Raw genomic sequence first — 10,171 nt, 5'->3', positions numbered from 1 at the left:
TTTGGGGCTTCTATAATTCAGTTATGAAGATTTGTTTTGTAAACTAATGTAAAAGGGTCGGCACGATGCTTGTTTAAGTTAATTGCTCATTAATATTAATAGAGCAGGGATGCTAAGCAGGGAATCGCGTGATAAACAAACGTATCGATCGATGTCGTCTTTAGTTTTAATTGTCGATTGATATTTTTGACCGAAATTTTGGAATAAAGTGTAAACCACTTTCGGATATTGTGAAACTTTTACATTAACGGATATGTCAAACTTCAAAGGATGTTAACTGTAGTAGATATTAAATCCGTATTCTCTATTCATTTACAGAAATTAATCAAATTAATCTTTCAACTTTAAACATTTACCTAATTTAGATAAAGTGGACGCAACCTCAACCTACACGGTATGTCTTTGGGAAAAATAATGTTCATTTGAAGACATTTGAAGTATAATCTGAAATGGATATCCAACTGCTGGAAACACATCAACCGCCTGAACCACATCCTGAGACCGCTTACTGCTCAGAACAACGTGTTCACCGCGAATAATGGGGATATGACCAGGGCTGACACAAGAACCAATTATGTTTGTGTTAGGAGTGGGTTTAACACAATAGTCCAGCAGTAAATGGGGATCTAACTAGACACCCTTGAATTGACAATCTTCCACTGGAACTTTTAAGCTGTTGGTCGCCTCAAATCTAAAATATGATGATAGGCACAATTATTTTCAAAAGTATAATTTGCTTCTGTAAAATTAACCGTTGTGTCCAAGCTTCAATTTATTTAGTACATCCTGTCTACACGGGAATTGCAGTGCTCTACTAACTACATACGGGCCAGTTATTTAAGACATCCCAAAAATTATCTCCGCCCATTTAACCGTGGAGTTTTTTAAAGTAGTAGGTACATTATTTATTTTTATAAGAATTGACAGCCCTAGAGTATCCTTAGTTGCGGACACGCCCCTCCCATGTTCCCTGCGCGACCCCGGGCTGACTGACGGACGGCTCCTTGTAAAGATGACTGGGCGCGATGTTTTTGTCTACCTGACTCGGGAAGCGAACTACCCTCGCTAGTTACTTGTTCTAAATGAACCGGTGGACGCTGTAGAGAACCGTTACATCACTATTTGCCCTAAATGATGTGGTGAATTGTAGGAACAATGGGAGAAAAAAGTCCGATAAAGGTTTCTAGTTTAAGGTAACAGAGTAGTGCATATAGCCTCCAGGCACACAGCAAGCGCGACTACAATGCGTAATGTGAGCATGGCCTTACTTTACAAAATAAAAGATTTCAAATAAGAGGTCTTAGTGACTAGGCGGAGACCACCGATTTTTAGTTGGCCGATAGTTGAGCCCGATTTTAATTTGTATGAAGAATCGGTCAAATCAAATCGGTGTAATGTGCGCACTTCCATACATGCCCCATACTAATCAACTGCCCGACTAAACTATCGGCCGACAAAAATCGGTGGTCTGCCCCTAGGCTAATTGTGTGGACTATCACACCTTTTTTACAGATTGGACAAAAGAACAAGTTACAGAAAAATCACAATCAAAATCCAGCAAAACCATTTCGACTAAAAATCTTGGAGCAAAATTCACAGGTCATCAAAATTTTCATTCCAACGATTTACCATTTTTACGAGTGAATTTGTTTCCCGACAAGCGCGAGTCACGTACGACGTCCGTGCGTGATCCGTGCGTAGTTTGTTACACCGTAGATGCTATGAATTGAAAAACTAAAAGCATTTTTCATGGTTAAAATACAAGTCAGAATGCTGGGGGACATTTATCTTTTTGATTGAAACGTTTCAAACATTCAAAAATAAAACATGCCCGTTTTTCTACTTCTATATTGTCACCAGAGTTCTCGTTACTTATAATGGTTTTGCTTTGACCCTCAAAAGCTTAATACTCAATTGATATCTTGAGCTAAATAAAATGTATTCATGCCAGAATACAAATATAAACATGTGGAGCAGCCTCCAGCCTGGGAAAGCGACGATATGCTTAGTAATATGTTGTTAGCAGAAAAGAATAGTCGAATATAGGGCTCAAGGACGCACACTGAGTGAGCAATCTTCAATATTGGTTGACGCCAAGAATATTTTGTGAAGACAAAAGCGTAAGGCAAGTCTTAAATGGGTGCATAACAGGTCTTCCGAACGTCGGAATAATCCACAACAAAGACTACTAACCCGTTTTTACTCACAACAGAGAAGCTCTTGGCTTGCATCTTATTGCTAATGGAAAGTTATGATCAGGACGAAAGTAGAATGAGGCTTTACCCGGAACCCTCAACCTAGGCTATCTAGCAACCATTCTAGTTACTACTGGTCTTATTACGGCCCTCACCTACGAGCATCGCTACTAACGCGCGTTAGTCGCAATTGCAACGCACTACAGAGATGCCAACGCGCTACTAACGCGCTACTGCAGCGCAACTGCATCGCTACAAAAAGTCGCCGTGGGCGAGGGCCCTTAGAGTTCAATCTCCAATCCATTGTTGGACTTTAAAACCGAACACAGACTTAAAAAACAGTGGCCCAACCCAAAGCTTGTTAGGCAAATCAAAGTCACGCCTAATGCAGTCGTAATTGCGCGCGCTGCAATTTTTCACGGCGGGCACCTGAATTGGCAATTTGCTTCACGTGTCCTACGAGTTACGTTGCGGACTGTAAATGCACTTTATTAACCTGGATTGGTTTGGATTGACTTGCAGGTTTTGTTCTCTTTGATGAAGAATGGAAGGATGAACATCACTTAAGTTTTAATTTGATTAATTAAGTTATTGCATAGATTTCTTTCTTGCAATCACATGAACAATATTTCTGCTCACTTATACATAATTACAAGCAATATTACAAGTAAAAAAATTATAATATCAGATTATTCAGAGATTCTAAAATTAGGGCTTAGGGCTTAACGAGTGTTTACTAGAGCTCTTAGAACTATATCTAGTAGCTTTAGAACAAAGATGATTTAGCTTTCTCGATTACATAGTTACAAACCATCAGTTTTGATGACAGCGGAAAAGGAAGAAATATACCAAAATCAAATCTGCGAAGGGTACCTACTGTTATTGACCCAATAGCCCATACACTACCACATAATCTAGCCCTATCCTATATCCTCAGACACAAGCCCTCAATTAATCAATTAACATTAGAATGAGACGAGACCGATCACTCGCCGTCTCCCGGGCCGGACTGTCCGGCCTGTCCGACTGTCCGGCTGCGAGCCTGTCATAACTTCGGGCATAAGATTAATTTCCGTCGGAAACAAAACCAGGAAGTAAGCTTGTGGTGTAAAGAAAGAGAAAATACGATTACTTATGAGCTTTCAGATTACTCTACAATAACTCTCTATAAAAATCATGTTGGATGCAGGCTGGATGCAGATCGCTTGTAAACTAATTTGCCTATTAAATGTAATGGAGAAATTCATATAATATTTCATAGAAATTCATTTAATATTGTTTATTTCCTAAACTAATAGGTCTCGTAGTATTGAGCGTTACGATTACTACGAAATTCTCGTAGTCAGTCGTAGTATCTACAACACATTCGTAGCATCTCATGTATTAGCATGTATATTCACGGTGTTTTGTAGACCTTTTTATTACAGATCGTTTCATCCACGAAGACGCGCCCCACCATTCTTCCGCTAATGTTTGAGTATTATCGGTACACGCTAAATTATCTATGAGTGCACACGCACACACACTACAATACTGACGCTCGGATTGTTCGGATCAAACTTCCCGCAACCCGCGCTTCTCTCGACCAATATTGGTGGGGCGTGTCTTAATGGATGAAACGATCTACATCGGTATGTGTAGATCCTGCCACTTTAATAGATACAATGTTAGACTATGTCCTTAAATAGAAGAAGTAACATCGCTTTCACCGGATCACCGGGTCTAAAACAAACTAAATCCGACTTATTGTTTCTGCGAAGTTGATCTATCATTCCGAGTTGTTAACAAGACCGGCTGTGGACATTTGATCTCCACTTGTCATTAATTATTTAGCAGGACAACGAGCTCAGTCCCTTTAGGGAGACTAAATATAGAAACGAAATACCGAAATAGCTGGATGACGTTTTGTAAACAGTAGAGTAATTACAATTGAAAGGATGACGTGGAAAAAATGGTATTGAATTATCATTTGGTAACACTGTGATCTAGGGCAGAAAAGTTCTCAGTTCTCGAGTGGCGACCACGGGACGGAAGACGTAGTGTGGGCAGGCCACTAGGTTGACCGACGATCTGGTGAAGGTCGCGGGAAGTACCTGTATGCGGGCAGCGCAGAACCAGGTCATTGTCCAGCAGTGGACGTCATTTGACTGAAACGAACAAACACTGTGATCATTGTACCTTTCTCTAAAAACCAAATAATAACCAGTTTTTTTATGTGACAGTAGGCAAACGAGCAGACAGAAATATTGGTAGCGATTCCATAAATGTATTTTTCTTTTTAATTAGTGTATGAAGTGATTGGGTTTTAGGTTGGGTAAAATTTTAGTTTTGAATTTTTGCCTTACAGAGATGTATCACGTCCAAATTATTACACCCAAAAAATAATTAGGTTAGACCAAAAATTAAATTGTTAAAATAACCAGGAATCCATTGCCTCATTTTAAAATGGAATAAATAATTCCAGAGCACTCCGATGCATTTGACCCTCAGGTACGAGTGGGTAGATTTAATGAACGAATGCTTATCCCGACCGGAGAGCCCTCTGTCGCCCGCTGTCAGAATCAATACGTCCTGCTTCACAATCGGGGTCAATTTCCACGTGGGCAAACAGAACAGTATGTACAGAAGATTGATTTTAAGTTGAAATCTATCTTGGATAGATAGAATTTCATGTGTCAAGCTGAAAAGGAGATGAGACACACATGACCTATTCTCAATGGCTAGCAGTAGCTGGATGAAAAAACCGAAGATCTTTTAGCACTCTAAGGAAAAGACTGAAGTGATGAGAAAGCAATATACCTAAATAATCCTAATAATTGTATACCAATACAGAAAACAAAATAGCTAATGAAGTTGCGCCCTCATTTGTTCCAACCCCCTGAATAAACGAATAAACTAGAGGCGATATAAATACCAGAGTGTAAAGTATACAGCGTGGGACGTCCACCCACAAGGTAGACCGACGACCTGATAAAGGTAGCAAGAAGGCGCTGGATGCAGGCCGCTACCAACCGTGCGATGTGAAAGTCATTGGGGGAGGCCTATGTTCAGCAGTGGACGTCTATGGCTGAAATGAGGTCCAAAACTAATCATCATTCATGGGTTTTAGCATATACAAATAAAGTCGACACCATTTCCTCAAAGCTGTTTTCTCTATTTTAGCTATGTCTATGGGTTATTATTATAATGAATTGAAAATATGGAGATTAGGACACCGAGGGACGTTTGCATTGTAATCATGGGAAGATGACTTTGTTATGGCGAGGCTTGTAAATTTTAATTACGAGGTCTTGATGGGTATGGTGGGCACCTTTCAAGAATGTACGCGTCTACTTTATTATAAAAAATAATAATTTGACATTAAGCAGGTACTACGTATTTTTTTAAATTTTAAAACCTAAGTGCTGTAGTAACGTATTGTTTAGTATAGCGTCTCTATCTATACTAATATTATAAATGCGAAAATAACTCGGTCTGTCTGTCTGTCTCGCTTTCATGCCTAAACCACTGAACCGATTTTGCTGAAATTTGGCATAGATATACTTAGTTTGAGTCCCGGGAAAGGACATAGGATAGTTTTTATCTCGGTTTTTGAAACAGGGACGCCGCGATAAAGCTATTCTGTGAAATTCCACGCGGGCGAAGCCGCGGGCGGAAAGCTAGTTTTTAAATAAAAGATACAGATTTAATGCACTCTGATTAACCTCTTTATTATTGCAGAAGACTATAATATCTGAAATAACTTAATATGCAATAAAAAAATAAGTTATTTGAAAATGAATTATAATTTAACTATAATATTATAAATATAAACATTTGAATGTTTTTGGTCATTAATCTTTCAGTAAATTACTGCCTCTGTGCCTGCCTGTCTTGCCTTGTCTTATATAAAAAAAATGTACTCTCATCGACGTTTGAATGCCTCGAAGCGTGAAAACCACCATTCAAACAATCCTATTTCGGGTAGTTGCGAAATTCTCACCAACGAAATAATATTAAACAACAATACACCATTTACCGCAATAAGCTTTGTATACTTTCAAAATACTCCGTGAGTTTCACAAACTCATTGATGGCAAAGGTTTAAACTTTTAACTAACTATTATTATTGTTTACCTCATCAAATGAAATAAATGAGAATGACAAGGCGGACAAAGCCGCAAAATAGGTAAAGCGAGGAGGCGCGCGTTTGAGCCACAACAAACGGAAAAGTTGACAGGATAACTGTTTGAAACCAAATAATATTTGTGGGATAGCTAGAAATGGTCTAAAATGGGCTCCGTTAGTAAGGGTTAAAGGTTGGTCCGTTAGTAATTTAGTAATAATAATTATGCAAAAATTAAGTCGAAATTCATTTGTTGCACTTTTATTTCTTCTTTTTTATGCCACTGTTAGGCGATTATCACACTGCACCGCGGTACTACAGATTTAATCATTGTATGCAAGTACCTACCTCAGTTTGTATAGAAAACACGCGCGGCACAACACACTGACAACGCATCTGCGCGCGGGATTTTTTTATTTTATGAAATCACGCGGACCGCGGCGGAGCGCGGCGCAGTGTGATAATCGCCTTATTCTTCACGTTCTGTTACTAATAATTTATTTTAAAATTTAAGAAACAAAATACAAGTAGGTGTTACTCTTTGGTTTTGACAGCAAAAAAGTATTGTAACCTTCTTGTTGGTTTCCAACCATAGAATTTCAGTCCTCTCAAATTCTCAGTGGTTTAATAAATCAGTGCCCAAATTCTCAGTGGTTTAATAAACCGTTGTGTTCGTAGTATTAAACTGATTTTCCAGTAACCAAATTGATACCCCCAAAACATAGTTCGTCAAAACAACGCACCAATAACTGGTTGTGTTTATGTGTAGGGCCGCGGTTCGTGGGCCAAATTGGAAATTTATACAGAACCGGGGGCCGGGATGGAAATCAGCCACACAGGTGTTACTATATTGTTTCGAGAATATTGAATTCTGCTCAACTTATTTTACATCTAGAATTAGATCGGCGGTCTATTAGGAACGTGGACGCTATCCACTATTCGACTAGTGTTTTATTCACAAAATACATGCAGAGATATCCTGAGTTAACTCACTGAATACCTAACCACTATTTCTGCTTGACACTATCTGATCATTAAAATCTTAAGGGATTTGTATATGAGATGAAATTACCTATCCTATCTTTGGTCGATGAAGATGTGTCTTGGATTGTGAGACACACGATATAAATGTATGGGATATGGCTTCTCAATGAGCTGAAAGCTGCACAACGTGCTATGTATAGGGCTAAGTTCAGTAATTTTTAAGAGATGGAATCAGAAACTTTCCAACAAGACTTGCTCCTATGGTCACACAACTCAAACAATATTTCAATGAAACTCTAGTTTTAAACATTTTGATTGACGTTATAATTCTGCATAGTCATCAAGAAGCCTCAGCATCAGTGATCCATCACCAAAAGAAGCAAGATGCTACAAGTTCCACGAAGTTCGCTTGCAGTCACTCGCGTCGTTTATCATGAGTCGCGTTCCCCTTACGTAATACGAGCGTGTCTTGCCCAATGCTGCATACATTTTAATAATACGACAGCCGGCCATTGCGACTGAAACTACTGCTGTTCGGTTTCTGGTTATTAATTAGTAAACTGTTTGTTAAATATGAGTTTTAGATACCGAAAATTGTAAGTTATACTTATAACTAATACCTTTTAGAATAAATGAATTTCGAAGTACATGATCAACTTTGAAAACTGACTGCCCATGGGGCAGCAAGGTTCTGGAATGGAATCATGAGGTGGATAGATAACCTCGTAAGGTGCTGCATGCAAGACGCTAGCAACTGGCCAATCTGGAAAAAACTCATGGAACTCATTTATTTGTGCAAATTTATAGGCTTTTAAAAAGCACTTTTACACGTCCCAGTATTAACCCTACCACTGCTTCGGGTCAACAAATGGGCCAGTACTGAGAAGAAGTAGTGCAAGAAACTCAGTCACTATTGGAAATTATTAGGCAGGCCTATGTTCAACAGGAAATGTGTTATGGCTGAAATGATGGTGATGAAGACACAGACAAAGCCACGGCTAGTGGTAACTTTTGTAAACCAATTTAGTTAAAGTTTTGTTCTTTACTTATTGTTATTATTTTCCGTCTCCGCTTTCAGTAATTAACGGTAAAAGAAAAACTCCTTTTTACAGAAGGGTGGGAACTAAAAAAGACATTACCTCGGCTGTCAGTCGAGTTAATTAGGTTCCTTTGGGTAACGACTGCAACTGCCTGACAATGATTTATGTAGTCAGTCGGAAGACGTCTTTATCTTAAAGGGTTTGAGATATTGATACACTAGGTTTATTAAAAGACTTAGGGCTAATTTTTCAATCGTTAGATATCATTTAACTGAAGAAAAACCTTGTCATTTTTACATTGTTTCCCATAAAAGTGTCAAAATGTGCCAAACTTATTCTTCAGTTAAAAGTTATCCGACGATGGTAAAATCAGCCCAAATACGATTATGATTCACCTGACAGAAGATTGTATAAATAGAGTCGGTTATAAACGAAACTATAATTAAAATAAGATGGTGCAATTCAGCCTAAATTACATTACAATATCATGCTAAAATAAACGTAATTAATAATACTAATGAAATAGCAAAAAATACAGATTTGGAATAAAGAAAAACCTATAAAGATAATACTTTAGAAATTATTTTGTATCAATAAAAATTACAAATAAATAGTGATAAAGGTAAGGGAAGTAAAAAGATAATTTCCAAGAAAGAAACATAAACTCGTTCTATCAGTTTAGTGTTAATGTACTCTCAAATTCTACTTCCTTCTTCTTATCTAGTTAGGATTAAGGAAAAACTTAACGTTTCTCTCTCGATAATTACTAAGGTCCGTCTATAGTAAATTAGCAAACGAAAAAACGTAGGTACCATGTTTCTTCGTTAACCTACATCTAGACAAGTTAATCCCAGGAGCCTGGAACTACCTAGATAAGAATCGTGAGAATCTTACGGAAACGAATGGATACAGTTCGCAACGATTAGTTTTAGTTGGGGCACAATATTTCTTCAATACCTAACACATACACAATTTGAATAAGTGTCATTTTTTATTTGCAGGAAATACGAGTAGTTGACCGGTTGAAATGCCTAGCAACATAATAAACACTAAGGCTGAGTTGCACCACCTAATTTTAACGGTAAGTGACGATAACCGGTGCTTTTTGAATGGAATTTGACAGATTTTTGACGTTCGTCAAAGTTAAAGTCAAATGGTGCAACCCAGCCTAACTAGTGTATTTTATAGATGGAAATAAAATAAAAATGAAAATATGCTCGAAAAAGTAACATTTGAGACAATTTTTCAGACTCCTTTTCCCATACTCTGGAGTCTAATAAGTAATCTTATATTTTTACGTAAAATTATTCGAATCAAATTCCCTTTGATGTTAAAGCAACCTGGAATAATATCTGAAGCAAAAATCTAGCTAAAAGTCTTCTTAATTTGAGAGTTACTTAGCTTTCATCTGGAATGAGCGCTTGAATCTTACTTTGTCTCCATATCTTTTAAACTAAAGATAAGTAGAGTTATGAATTGCTTTCAAACAATTTCATGTCGTATATCAAGGTCGTAAGGATGTATCTGAAGGTAGTTTTGCTGTCTGTACACGATGGGCAGCTGCTTTTGATAGCATGTTTCTTTGTCAGCGCTGAAAACGTCTGTTGCTGAAACAACAGCGAGTGTGCTGAATAATAATGTACTGAACATAGAGGCAGAACGTAATTACTAGAGCATTTATTGTGATAGCATGTTTACAGGGGGTGGAAACTGAATAAACATTTTCGTATTATTTCAGTTAGATCCTGCCACTCGCCAATGGCGCCTACTAGTCGTTCATTGTCGTTGTTTCATGAATAATAAATTAATAAAAGCAATTCCACGCCAATATAACCGTAAAGACTTAC

Source organism: Ostrinia nubilalis, chromosome 7, assembly GCF_963855985.1.
Source record: "Ostrinia nubilalis chromosome 7, ilOstNubi1.1, whole genome shotgun sequence".
Classification (NCBI taxonomy): domain Eukaryota; kingdom Metazoa; phylum Arthropoda; class Insecta; order Lepidoptera; family Crambidae; genus Ostrinia; species Ostrinia nubilalis.
Note: the sequence above shows the minus strand (reverse complement) of the source record.